The 14,265-nt window shown below is 58.4% G+C and overlaps 1 protein-coding gene across 2 annotated transcripts in view; it reads right to left on the bottom strand.

Moving 5' to 3' along the window:
• Positions 1 to 12,957, bottom strand: part of NLGN3 (neuroligin 3) — a 42,478-nt gene extending 29,521 nt beyond the window's left edge. For both annotated transcript variants that reach the window (XM_056359867.1, XM_056359871.1), the window contains exon 1: positions 12,850 to 12,957. The gene's annotated coding sequence lies outside the window, so the exon portion shown is untranslated. The remainder of the gene's footprint in view (positions 1 to 12,849) is intronic.
• Positions 12,958 to 14,265: the final 1,308 nt, after the last annotated feature.

Below are 14,265 nucleotides of genomic sequence, written 5' to 3'. Positions count from 1 at the left end.
TCCCCTATCTCACTCTCCTCCTAGAGGGACACTTGCAGCAGCTCCAATATCTAGGCACCACAGTCACACTGATGGGACAGAAGGAAAAACAGTCACAAACCTCACCCTTGTTTGCTTCAAGTGCAAGATACACCCCAGTGACTTGCCCTTCCTAACTTCTACCCACACCACCACCAAAATTTAAAGCAAGCTGAATGTTAGAAGCCTACAAGACACTCCACTGCACATCCTTTACCCTGGGGCAAGGATGAGACACCACGTGAGAAGTGTCAGTTAAGTTTCTCAATGCTGCAAGAACATATGTGGGACAGAAGCTCTTTGACAACTCCCAGACACATGCCAAGATCCTCGAGAGCTCCCATTCAGAACAGAAGAATGTTACCCAAAATCCCTAGAAACAGACAATTTCAAGTACCACTTCTGCAGTGGTGCCAATGGCCTCCTGCTGCAATGTGGCCTGTTCCCATTTTCTCCATGGCCTTTAACGAGTCCTTCATAAAGGAGCCAAGACTGCCTTGGGAAGGACACAAGGGGCAAAGCAGACCTTTCCCTTGTCTACATTTCAGCCTTTCCATACATTTCTGGTGTTGAATGCCGGTACATCGTGCGATGCCCAGCTCCAGAAGGCACGCTACCCAGCAGGTGAGATAACCTGGCTCATTTCCAACTCCTGCTTAGCATCAGAAGCTCCAAAAATGCAGGAGGTTTCTCAGTGTCATGGAGACTGACAATGCTGCTGAAGGACAAGCGCAACAGGGATGGTGTTGTGGTCAGCACCCAACACTGCCAATGCAAGCAGTGGGTGACCCCTATAGAGGACTGAAGGACAATTGTGCTTGAAAGCCTGGGCTCTTTCGGAGTGGGCTACATGCTCACCTTGAGCCGGTCTAGATTTTGAGTGACCTTCCCACTCACTGCTTCCCAGGAGTCAGGTGGAAAGCTGAGGCAGGGCCACGTGGCACAGGCAGCAGCTGCTGTGTAAGCCAGAGGCTCTGCTGGGGCACACACCTGGCTGTGAAGAGGGTGGCAGCAGCAGCCCCTTGGTGGGCTGCTGGGTTCCCGTGTAGCTCAGGGATAGCTGCTGTGGGTAGGCCGTTTAGTGCCACGTTCTGGATAGAAATAATCTGGATTATCTCACGTTATGGCTTCCCTGACCTCACCATGAAGAAACGGTGGCAGCTTTTCTCTCCTTCAACTTGCTGCTTGCACAGTTTTAATTTACAAATGCTTCCCTGCCAGGGCAGAGGTTAATGAGAACCACTGGCTAAACAGCAGACCCAGTGCCCTGGCGCTGGCACGGATATCCATGCACTTGCTCCCCCGCCAGAACAACTGGCAGCCGAGGAAGAGAGCCTGCCCCATCCTGGAAGATCGAAGACCCCCAGAGGAGCCTGCAGAATCCCCTGCAACGGGGTCACCACACCCGCTGCCACAGCTGGATGTGCCATCGCTCCGTCCCAGCCTGAACCCGCCTGCCCCGGCCTGGCAGGGCCCACCACACGCGGCGGTGCGTGGGGCTGCTCCCTGAAGGCCGTGGGAGGGGGCGCCGGCTGGCAGCGACCCCCAGCCCTGCCGGCACCGCGCTCCCTGCGGCTGCCCCGGCCCGGAGCTGTCCCTTCAGCACCGCCGCCGCCCGCCGCCGGGGGGGCCCAGCACGGCCCGGCAGCCCCCCCCCAGCGCGGCCCGGCAGCCCCCCCAGCGCGGCCCGGCAGCCCCCCCAGCACGGCCCGGCAGCCCCCCCAGCGCGGCCCGGCAGCCCCCCCCAGCGCGGCCAGGCAGCCCCCCCCAGCGCGGCCCGGCAGCCCCCCCCAGCGCGGCCAGGCAGCCTGGCAGACCCCAGCACAGCCCGGAAGACCCCCCAGCACAGCCCTGCAGCCCCTCAGAACCCAGCACAGCCCTGCAGCCCCCCCAGCACAGCCCTGCAGCCCCTCAGAACCCAGCACAGCCCTGCAGCCCCCCCAGCACAGCCCTGCAGACCCCCCAGCACAGCCCAGCAGCCCCCCAGACCCCAGCACAGCCCGGCAGCCCAGATCCTCTGAGAGATCCACATGAAAAGTGCTCGGGCTCTCTCGGGCTCCAGCCAGCCATCTGGCAGCTGGAGGAAAGGCGGGATACACAGGGATATCTGCCAAGCAAACTGCATCACCTGGGCGAGGTGAGGGGTGACCTTATTGCTCTCCACAGCTTCCCGAGGACATGGAGCACGAGGCACTGATCTCCCTGGTACCCAGTGATAGCATGCATGGGGATGGCTGAAAGCTGCACCAGGGGAGGTTTAGACTGGACATTAGGAAGCACTTCTTTACCAAGAGGGTGGTCAAACACCTGAACAGGCTTCCTAGAGAAGTGGTCAATGCCCCAAACCTGTCAGTGTTTGAGGCATTTGGACAACGACCTTAATAATTTGCTTTAACTTTTGGTCTGCCCTGAACTGGTCGCAGGCGGTTGGACTAGATGATCCTTGTAGGTCCCTTCCAACTGAAATATTCTATTCTATTCTGTCCTAGAGGAAACAGTGCTTTGTAAATAAATGGCAGAATTACTCCAGTGCTCTCTTTGTGCGGGCAGGTGACTGACAATGCAAAAGTGCATCCACAGAACCCTGGCATTTCCAGACATCTATTCAGGAGTGAACTGACAGACAATCTGCTTTCAGCAAGCCCTTGGCACCAGCACAAAGTTCATGCCAAGACAACTCGCTTGCTCTCCAACACATCACAAACAAGCACCAGGCACCTACTTTAAGGCAATATAAGCTCACTCACAAATCTGAGATCAACACTCCACAGCTACCAACTGGAGCGCAAGCCTCACCCAGCAAAGAGAGAGCTGTCTGCACCAGCAGCATTCCCCTCACTTCCTTCTCCAGCTTTGGCGAGCCGCGCGTTGACAAGATCCCAGCTGCTCATCACCACCCCCCTCACATCTGCCAGAGCAATGGCTCCTATGTCCCCTCCAAACAATTGCCCCAGAAACTACCGTGGCTAGCAGGGCGCCCAGTTTTTAAGTTAACGTGAATCATTATGACTGAACCATGCCAGGGAGCAATTACAAAAGCACAAGGCTCTTTTCAGAGCAACAAGCTTCTGAAACTCTAAATCCAAACACGTTCACATTTCTTATGTTAGCAAAAGCAGGTTTGAAGTTTAACAAAGAAAGGAGACTTCAGTGACCCAAAGAGGCTGGTTCGATGCAATGACACCCCCATATCTGAAATGCCCCAAACTAAGCAGCAAGTATGAAACTCAGCTTCTGATGGAATGTCCTTCCCCAAAACTCTCATACCCCAGTCCCTCAAACCCCTTTCCAGGCTCCCAGCCACGCAAAGGGCATGGACCCCCTCCAACAAACTGGGCCATGGGCAATGTGCACAAAGCCCTGTCCTACCCAGGCCACCATCTGTGCTAAGAATGGGTCAAAATGTCTCACTCATGCTCCAAGGAAAGCTGAAAAAGCCCCGGTGGCTGCAGGCAGGCTGAGTGCGTGCACAGCCAATGCTTTCCATGGACTAGCGTGGCCTGGAGGAGGCTCTATAAATGTAAGGTGGTGGGCTGGGCAGAGAGGAACCTACTGCAGCTTAAAATACAAAGACTTCCTGCAAATGCGACTGGAGAGGGTGGGCAACAAAATCCAAGAGGACTTTGAATGGGAACAGCTACACCCAAATTAGTTGTCAAGTGTTTCACTTTTACTGACTCAAAGCAGGAAGCAAAAAACACTTAATCACAGGTTGTAACCCAGACTGTGGCTGTAAGAACCTCTGGTTTACCAGCAGAACTGATAAAGGATTGTTTCCTTTACCAACATATACCAACCACCTATTTCTGCCTGACATCACTGCCCACCGCTCTTCATCAGCTGTGCGAGGTTTTGTGAGGCAGAATTGTAAACCAGGTCATGAAGGTGATCTGGGCTAAAGGTGATGAAACCCAGGGCAAAGAACAAAGATGAGGAAAATAGTTGGAGACAAGCAGAAGCTGACTTTTCCACAGCAGTTGAAACACGACATAATTAGTTTTCCTGTGCAGAGATAAGGTTACAAGTTATCTGGCAGTGTACAAGCACCACCTTCCTACGCTGTTACCACCCTGTCTCATACCATGGGACACCAACCCAGCCACCAAGTCCATGGAGCAGGGTGGCTCTGTGGACACAGCAAACCCCTGTGCAAAAGGGGGGTGTGGGCCATCCCGACAGAGCCACCCCCCCAGGTTCACAACACAGGCAGCAGGGCCATGCGTGCTGCCTGATGGTGCTGGAAAGCCCAAGTACTGCAGTCGAGCACCAAATCCTTTCCTCACTGCAGCATCCTTGGTGGCAATGCTCAGGAAAGCTGTCCCAGAAGATATTTGAGCTAGCATCACCTCCACCCTCCCCACCACTGCCACTTTGCTACAATAGTACCTACTTCCAGGTGAAACACCAGACAGGCTGTGCGCAGACCAACGCGCAACGCGCCCAGAGCCCAGGCTGCAGGGCTGTGCCACCGCATGTGCCCTGGCTTCCCACAGCTAGGAGAGCTACAGGTCCCATCCTGCACCAGAGAGACGCCCCGGCTGAACCCCAGCCCATTACCCTCCTCGGAGAGGCGAGTGCCCCAGCACATCCCACCTGACACAAGCTGCTGAATTGTGTGTTAATGCCAGTGGCCCTGACCAAAGACCAGACATGATTTTCTGACCATATTGCAAGAGTCAGGCCAAGGTCAGGGGAGCAGTGCTTTCTCTGCCCAGCAAGGAACACCCAGACAGACCAATCATCCTGGCATCACCATGCTGGTGTCCCTTCCAGGCCTGATGGCATCGGCAGTGACCCATCGCTCCATGACGCTGTGGCTTGCCTGGGGACACAGTCAGCCTTGGTGACAGTCACCATGGAGGACCAGGGCAGTGCTTTGCTGTGGCTGGCCTGGGTGACCATGCTCCCCTCCTCACAGCACTGATCTCTTCATCCACAACAGAGGTCTGCTCCCTGCAAAGCATTCAGAGGTGGGGGGCCCAGAAAGCTCTGGACTGGTACAGGAGAAGGGGAGCTGTGACCGCTGGTAGTAACGCACACAGGGGACAGAGCATGGGCCAGTGCAAGCTGCATTTGCTAATGCTGTAATGCCCATTCCCGCTGCTCCCGCCAGCAAGTGGGATTCACTGGAAACACCAGGAAGGGAAGATCCGAACGTGGAGGTGGGAAAATGCCATTGCTGCAGGCTGCAAACATCACAGTCTCCTCCGTCCACAACACCCGTCCTCCCTGCTGCCCAGCTCGGAAGCTGCTGGTGGCAGAGAGCACCAGGTCCCTCTCACTTCCAGCTCTGCCATGCCCGTTGCCTCCGCAGGGCAGGAGAGCCCAGCCCTGGGGCAGCACCTCCCGGCAGGGCTCCTGCCAGCGGCCGGGGCTGCACACCCGGAGCCAACATGACACAGCGTCGAGCAGCCACGTCCTGCAGCAGCCACTGCTCCTCCAAGGTGACGTCAGCCTCTGCAAGAGCTGGCAGGCAGGACATGCCGTGCATGCCGGCCGCGCTGCTCCCAGACACTGCCTGGCTCCAGCAGACGTTGTGGCCCGTGTTCCTCACCAGCTATGGCTTATCTACAAATTGAATTTCACACTTGCATGCTCCAGAATAAGGCACAGGTGCCGGAGAAGCCACCCTCCCCCTCCACATCTGTCTTCCCCCTCGCCCCACCCCGCCACCAAGCACCAGCACCAAGGATAAAGGCTGGTGGCCATGGAGGAGCTCCTGGGCAAAGCCACCGGCCGTGCACAGCCCGTGTTGGCTCACAGCAGAGCTGCCACGCTGCCGGCGGAGCCCTCTGTGCTCAGGGCAGCACCAGGGCAAGGGCGAGCCCCGCAGCCCCTGGCACAACAGCCACCCACAGATGCTGCTGGCATGGCACAGCGTCCAAAACCACCCATCTGCAGCTTAATGAGATAAAAGCCCATCCCAGAGCTACTGGTTTCCCCAGAAACCCTAAAGGCTTTCCCAGGAACTCTGGAAACACACAGATTTGCTATGTGCTCTCGTGACCAACCTAAAGGGTTCATACAGGATTCATGGCCAGAGATCACCACGGTCACAGGTCATACATATAGCTGGCAGCCTGGACAGATGTGGTGTCAGTCACCTTGCAAGGACCTCAAGCAGCTAGATGGCCCAGCTGAAGCCCACAGCAGCCTCGTACTCAACTAAGACAAGCACCTTCCTCAAGCAGGAAAGCCTGCCCTCAGCAAGAGCCGTCAGCCACTCACATTCCCTATCCAAAACCAAAGCTGGCGTGACTGAGCAGAAGAGCATGGAAACCCCCAGGGCTGGAGGGTCAGACTGTAGCCAGGGCAGCTCCGCAGTCTGCTCCTGCTCATGCAACCAGGGCTTGCTAAGGACTGCAGGCCAGGCAAGCCAGCAGCTAGGAAGGAAGCCTGTTCAAATTTAATCCAAAATGTATTTTCTATTTTCCCTTGTAGCTTTCTCCTCCCATATGTTCTATCTTCCAAGCACAAAAAAGCAGAAAGCCTAAAACCTCTGGCAAAAAATCCTTTAATGTGTTTTACTGTAAAGGCTGCCTAGTGTTAAGAAATAAGCTGGACCGAAGAAAATCAGGCAGTCTGGGAATGCCCTGTCTCTCCAGAGGGAGCAGACCAGGATGAAGCAGGACATACAGGCAGGCTGCAAGGACCAGCAATGCCAAGGGAAGGCAACCCCCAGTGCTAAGGCAGCTCCTGTGCCTCGATAGATGCCCACTTTGAAGCATCGTTCCTGGTAGACATGGGAGGAGGCTTTTGTTACAAAGAACAGGTAACCACTTGGCTCCTCCTAAAGCTGTGAGCATCAAAGTACAGCAGCTCCCTGCCCAATTCTGCAGCCTCAGATCCTCATCAAGAGCGCCTAGGGGCAACAGAGACCCAAATGGCAATAAGGCAGAAACTGAGATCATTTCTGTCTTGAGGCACAGGATCGGTCCCCTTGTGGCCGCTAGCCAAGGGCAGATTTCAGTTTGGTGGTTGCAGGGATGCTGCTGGGCTGGCTGGATGCTTCACTCAGCCCTCACGGACCAGGTCCTCCTGGGAGTCATGAGTGTGGGAAACAGTGTTCTCTCCATGAGCTTCAGCTTTTCTTGGCCTTATCCTGCTGCCCCCCACCCAAAGCCCGCTGGGGACTGTGGACACCCAGCTCATCCCTGCATCCTCCTCTCCAAGTCTACTTCTCCCACAAAAAGCAAAACTCCCAAGCTGAGCCTTAAGTCCCGCTGCTGCCCTTGCATGTCTCTGGACTACTCAAGAGCTGGGGAGCAGCCTTGTGGCACCTCACATACGCCAAGGTAAGGCTGAACTGGACCCTCACCAGTAGCAGGACATACGCCTTCTCTCATCTGGGCAGAAAACCAGGAATAAAACTGAGACTGATGTTTCCTGATGTGCATGAGAATAGGCAGAGCCAGGGGACTGGAGGAGGAGGAGATGAAGATCAGATCCCCAGTGATCCCGCAGTGCCCACCATGTGCAGCGAGTACCAGGTAACTGGGACAACATCGGGACAAGATTCCAGCTCTGCTGCCAGCCTGTCAGGCAGGTGTCCATGCCCAGGGAACCAGAGGAAGCAGAACTGCCAGGTATCGCAGGAGGGAAGGGATATTGCCATCCGTTTTCAAACCAACCAAATTTTGTTCAGTGGACAAAATTCTGTCAGAAGTCTCCAGCAAAGGGCCCTGTGATGCCGAGGCAGAGGATCGATGCTTAGCACAGGTCCCACCATCTGCACCTCCATCACGTGGCGGGAGCATCCCGTGCGAGAGCACGGAAACAGAACTGAGCAGGCATCTGTCACCCTGTGCCAAGCAAAGTAACACAGAGCTGGATGGGGATAAACCCATCCTTCTGTACCACAGCCCAGTGCTTCCTGCTGGCTCCGTCCTCTCTGCTAGGCACAACTTTATGAAAATAACAGCTCAGACCAAGGGCCCACCTTGCCCTATATACTTTCTTGCCAGTAATCAGAAGCATGAGCAATTTGCAGCTCAGCAGTTGCCCAAGTCAGAGGTGGATCTTGGTGTATTTATTGGTTCTGGAGAAATCTCTTGTCCTCTTTGAATTCATCCCATTTCTCCTGGAACCAATGTAAGGTTTCACTGTTCACAACACCTTGTTCTGAGGACTTCTGCAGCTTGACAGCAAGTCTGCAAGAGGCACCTCCTCCTGTTTGGCACCTCCTGCTAGCTTCGTTTGATGTGACCTTGTACTTGCATGGAAAGAAACAGTGAGCAGTTAACCTCTATCCCTTCTCTCCTGGCCTCCTGTAGACATCTTATCCATCTTCTGTTGTTTCTTTTCCAGACTGAAGAACCCTGCCTTATTCAGCCATTTTTTGCACAGAGCCTGTCAGACCCCTGACCATTCCTGCTGCAACTTCCAGGCATTGACTCTACAATGATCTCAACGCCCACGCATCATTCCTGAGCTCCCAGGCACCTCTAGAGACAAAGACACAGAGCAACCCCTGCCCCCTTCCCCTCCACTGCTGTCCCATGAGTCCTCAAGTTGCTCAGCGGTGCCTGGAGTCACGTAAGAGTAGAGGAAAGACATGAAGGCAGCCGGACTCACAGACTCACCTCCATAACTCCTTTAGCACTGGGTGCTGGCACCAGGACATGGCCATGGCCACCTCCATGGTGAGTGGCATGCAGACACGTCGGCCACACTGCAGACTTGGCCTTCTTCTCCCATTCCTTTAGAGTAGCAGCTAATGAATGCCTGATGAAGGCAAAGTCCCTATAGCCCCTGACCACCACACCAAAGGGCATTCTCAGCATTCCCCTCCCCAAGTCCACCTCAAAAGCCTTCCTGATCGGCCTCTGCCAACTGTCCTCACCCTCAGAGCGCCCCAGCAGCCCAGACTCAAACAAGGCTCACACACAGTACAAGCCCCGTAACATGTTCTCTCTGCAACCTTTCCCAGACTTTCCCACCTGCTCTGCTGGCGTGGCCAGAGCATCTGGCCACCAGCAAAACTTGGGCTCTGCTTGCCAGGCACCTCGCAGGATATGCTCACACTCAGATGCCGTTTGAAAATAACAGATGTTACTCCACTGTTCTGCATTTTGCAGTGTCAGGAACAAGGCTTCTTTAACAACAATCCCCTAAGCTCCTTGCCAAGGCAGTCTCAGCCCAAACAGTGTTCCCTGGCACAAAGTCTTGCTCACAGACACCCCCCTCACCATGCCACGTGCCTGCCCCACTGCCAGGCAGACAACATGGCAAAAGGAGCATACTGCAAGGGCAGTGTCCCCACACAACTGCAAAACTAAGCAGGAACACAGGTGTCATCATGGACTCCAACACCACACCGTTACTGAGCCCAGACAAGCCTCCAAACAAACAGCACATATCCTCCTAACCAGAGAAAACTTCCAGGAGCCGCACACACCAGACATGACCCGGCAGCCGCAGGCAGAAGCCCCTGTGTCTTTCCACTGCTCCCACTTCATCCCTGTTTCCCTTCAGTCAGACTTGCTCCAGGGCCTGAATGATGTGGGTTCAAACTGCCAGCTCTGGCAATTGCAGGACCTTTTATTCATTCCCCTCACACTCGTTGCAGAATCCTGCTGAGGCCAGCACACAGCGCTGGTCACAGCCTGCTCCCTGCCCCCAGCTCCAGGGAGCATCACATTAGGGGACCACCAGAGCATTTAGTTCACCATGCAGCAACACTCAGCTCTGTCACAGCCCTCAAACCCAGCTCTCCTCGAGCACCCCAGGCACCCAGGATCCAACATGTCTCCTTCTGCTGACGTGCCCCTGCCAACCAGCTGCTGACTCAGGACCTACACATGCCCCTGGTTGTGGATGCAGGTACAAATGCCAGACCCTGATTAAGAAGCATCTTCCAAAGTGCTCTGTCAGCGGCAGTCAATAACCACAGACCATCAGGGGAGGAACCTCTGTCTGGGATCCCATGTCGAGCAAATAATTGTCGAATCCCAGTGGCACAGAAAGCCCTAAGAACAGAGCCAAGCTGTCCCTGCCCCATCCCTCTGCACTTTGTGCATAGCCCCAGGACAGCAGATACTTGGCTGTGAGATTTCATAGGTTCCTCCATGGCTCCTCCACAGCTCATGCCCAGACACATGCTCCATGTCTCCATCCCCAGCACTTCCCACCATCCTTCCACCCCCCTCCTGTTACTAGATTCCTCCAGCTGCCACCAGTGCAGCACAGACACACCACACCGGTCTGTTCAAGGCCACAGTTGCTCCTAGACAGCTAAGAGGGCTTCCCTTCTCCCCCACCTGCTGCACAGAGGCAGCTCCTAGCAGGAAGGATATGGGAAGAAGGCAGCAAACAGCCTGGGAGGCAGCAGAACCGCTGTGACTGGGGGGTTTAGGAGCTGGCTTGAGCTGATGCTGCTCAGGAATGGGTTAGATGGAGCTTAGACCCTCAATGACCTCGAGGGCCCTTCCATACCTGCTGTCCTAAAACTCCTCCTCCTTTGCCATGAAAATCAACGTGGACTTGCCAGAGGATTTTAGCAGTTGCTATCTCCTTGCCCTCACTGATGGACTGAATGTGAACCTGGTCAAAAGGCACCTGGACCAGATCCCTGTCTGTGTTGGACCTGAGCACCCAGAGCAGACCCCACAGAGAGCCAGGAGAGATGCAGTCACCACAGCTGGAGCCTCAACACAGCGCTCTGCCAATTCTCACGCTGCCTTCTGAAGCCTTGGCAGGCCCCTGCCTGCGGGCCAGGCGCTGCCAGCCTGCGCCACGGCTCCGCTCGCCACTCCCAGGCTCTGCACCACCCTCCCTCAAGCACCTTCACTCCAGTCCTTTGGGAGAAGGGCCTCTACACAGGGTCTGAGAAGGAGACAGACCCAGGTGTAAGGTCCAAGGCAACACCCTCGGCATGGGCACAACCTTCCTCTCTGACAGCACTGCCCTAGATACACGTTGCGTGCTGAACATGGGCAGTTGGAGGCTGTGCAAGGCAGCAGCATGCAGACCCTGTCAAGATGGGCACTGTAATTCCGTTTCCTCAGCACATCACTGTGCAGGGCCCACACGCTCAGGGCTGAGGGCTGCCCTGCATCTTGGGGGCTGTCACTCGTGCCCTGGTCCTCCGGAGGTTGAGGGCTGCATGTTTGCAGGTGTCCAACGAAACTCCACATCCCGACTGCACATGTAACCATGGCAACTGCACATGCAAGCGGCAAAGCCTCGAGCTGGGCTAACTGCAAATGCAAATGAAGCAAACACATGCACAATGCTAAAAGTGTGACCTCTAAATGTCAGCCTTTAACCATTTTGCAGACACCAGCTCTGGTGGTGGCTACCTGCAGCATGCAGAGCAGGAGGAGGTCTGCTCCAACGGGGGATCTCGGGGTGCCCACCCTTGCGCCAGGGCCTGGCATGTTTGCTCCGGTGCAGAGCAGGGAGAAAAGATGGCACAGACACGTTTCCCAGAGCTAAAAGTGATGACCCCTGCCTTGGCAACCCACAGCTCCCTCTCTAGGGACACATCCCCTCCTTCTTCAGATGCCCTCGATTCCACAGAGCATCCCGGTTTCCAGAGGAAAGAAGGTCCCGCTGGGCTGACACAAAGCATGGCCAGCGCAGGGGCTTGCAGGGAGCTGTGTCCATCAACTCTCCCACTGCACCCACACATGCCCATCCATGGGGGCACCTCCAGCCCCTCTGCTGTTGTCGGGGCCTGAGCCAGCAGCAGCAGCAGACAAGGCATCCTCAAAGGACACAAGGAAAACCCCAGCATTGTAGGGACTTCACGCCAGAGCTACCTCCCCAAGGGAGGGCCATGGCCTTGGGAAGGGCTGCCAGTGGAGGCGCTGGGAGTTGTCACCATTTGGGAGAGTGTGGTCCAGAAGGAGACCGGCCTCGTGTCCCGCATCACTTCTCCTCTCCCTTGCTGCTGACAGCGCCAGGCGCGGACGGACTGTGGTGTGAACCATCACCCACCGTGCCTGTCCCGCTCTGAGGCTTTGAGCCCGGCAGAGCCAAGCTCAGGCGAACGGCACCAACTTCAGCCACAGCACATGTGGGTGCCCCCTGCACCATGTGCCTGACCCACCACCCCGCTCCGGGACGGGCACAGCCAGCACCACAAAGCCCCTGTCTGCCACCGAGCCTGCCTCCATCCCGGCCCCCTGCCCACGCAAGAGACAGGGGATGCCCTTTAGCTCCGGGAGCCCAGTGACTAATGCCATTCCCCACGCTACGCCAAACAAACCGAGCCAAGGGGATCTCCTGCCTGCCCTTGACCCGGGGATGCTCACGCCAGCGGCCTCCTGCCGGGTGGCTCCAGGCGCATCCTTGCCCCCCAAACAACCGACCCCGCCCGCACCGGCACCCCCAAGCCCCGGGAGGGTCCCAGACCCTGGGGCGGCAGCGCCCGCGCCGGGGCAGCCCCCGCTCCGCGCTGGGCCCGACGGGGCGGCCCCGGGCCGGGCTGCGGGGCCGGGGCTGCGGGCGGGGGCTGCGCAGCTGAGGCGGGCGCACAATCCCCCTTTCAGCGCGTCGCCATGGCAACCCGCCGGCTCGCCGCGGCCGCTCATCCGGCCCCGTTAACCCCCGCCGTTACCCGCCGCCGCGCTCGGCCCCACCCGTTAACCCCCGCCGCGCCCCGCCCCGATGCCCGGCCTGGCGGCGGCCGCTCTGCCGCGGGATCGGGGTGGGGATGGGGACCGGGACCGGCCCGCGGCCACCCCCGCCCCGGGACCCCCATCACCGCCGCGGCGGCCGGCCCCGGCCCCGCGCCGTGGGGCCGCTCGGTCCCGCCCGGCCGCCCTCCCCAGCAAGAGCCGCCGCGGGCCGGGCGGGGCGGGGCGGGGCGGGGCGGGGCGCACTCACCGTCGGGGGCGGCGGCGCGGCTGGGCCATGCCGGTGGCGGCAGCGGCAGCTCCGCGCCCCGCGCTCCGCTCAGTCCGGCCCGACCCCGCACCGGGAGCGCGCGGCGCGTGCACGGCGGGGGCGGGCGGGGGAGGGGCCGTGCTGCAGCACCCCTTCGCTGCCGCCGCCGCCCGGTACCGGTACCGCACTGAGCGGGTATGCCGGCCGGGCCCGGTACCGCACGCCCCGGCATCGGCACCGCCCCGGGTACTGCACCGAGAGGGAGCCGCACCCGCCGGGCGCTGCGCACTTCGGTACCGCGCCCGCTGGGTACCGGCACCGACCGCGCCTGCACCCCCGGTACCGCCCCCCCCCCCGGAACCCTGGCACGGCACCGGCACGGCCCAGCTACCGGCCCTGGGTAGGAGGGGTAAGCCCCACCGTCCCGACCGGGACACCTGCACACCCGGCGGCACCCCGCGCCGCTCCCGCAAATGACCCCATCTGCGGGGACATCCCCGCACCGCCCCGGGCATGTCTGCACCGCCCAGGGCATCCAGAATCCCGCCCCACTGCACCCTGTCCTGCCCCAGTTCCCCCCTCCACCACCCCGCATAGCCCTGGGCTGTGCTGCCCCGGCACACCCCGCAACAGCTGGAGCACCCCATGTCAGTTGCAGCACCCCGCAGCAGCTAGAGCACCCCTTAGCAGCTGGAGCTCCCCACACCCTCCATCCCCGGCATTTTTCCCTGTGGCCAGAGGAGCATCCCCTGCCTGCACCACTGCTCCGTAGGGCACAGCTAGTCCAGGGAGGATTGACCAGGTCCTGGTGTGGGATGCGCCATCCCAGCCTCAGCCCTGCCACCCAGCCACCCCCTGCCATAGACCAGACTGCGGGCTCAGCAGCTACAGCCCCATAGGCCCCAGAAGCACCATGCAGCAAGAGCCAGCGGTCCCCTTGCCTCCTGCCATGCCCCTTCGCAGCGTGGGGACATCTTCCCTTCTCACACACAGCCTCCTGGCAGGAGCCGCCTCTCCTCCAGCCTGCCTCTGCCCATGGCAGAGCTACCTCTCTGTTTTAGTCCTGCCTGATGGGATTACAGAAATAATTTGAAACAGGACATGGATTTGGGTCCTGCTGGATGCGTCTGGTCTCTGCATCTCTCTGTCATAGCCAGGGCAGTGTCAGCCACGATGCCTGATCAAAGAGGAAGACATGCAGTTGCCAGCAAACACTGCCATGCTTTCCAGTCCGGGTGAGGGGAGCTGGGCTCTGCCCCCCACTGCCAGAGCTGCAACCCAGACCCTACCCTGGCTCCACAGAGCCGCCACCGCCTCCTGTGCTTGTGCGGCAGCATGTGAAGGGCAGGCGTTTATTTCAGCTTTCCCGCATGCCACCGGCACGTACACTGAGCTAGTGAACCTGCAGTCACAGGG

This window comes from Falco biarmicus, chromosome 14 (assembly GCF_023638135.1).
Source record: "Falco biarmicus isolate bFalBia1 chromosome 14, bFalBia1.pri, whole genome shotgun sequence".
Classification (NCBI taxonomy): domain Eukaryota; kingdom Metazoa; phylum Chordata; class Aves; order Falconiformes; family Falconidae; genus Falco; species Falco biarmicus.
This window is presented reverse-complemented; position numbering and strand designations above follow the sequence as displayed.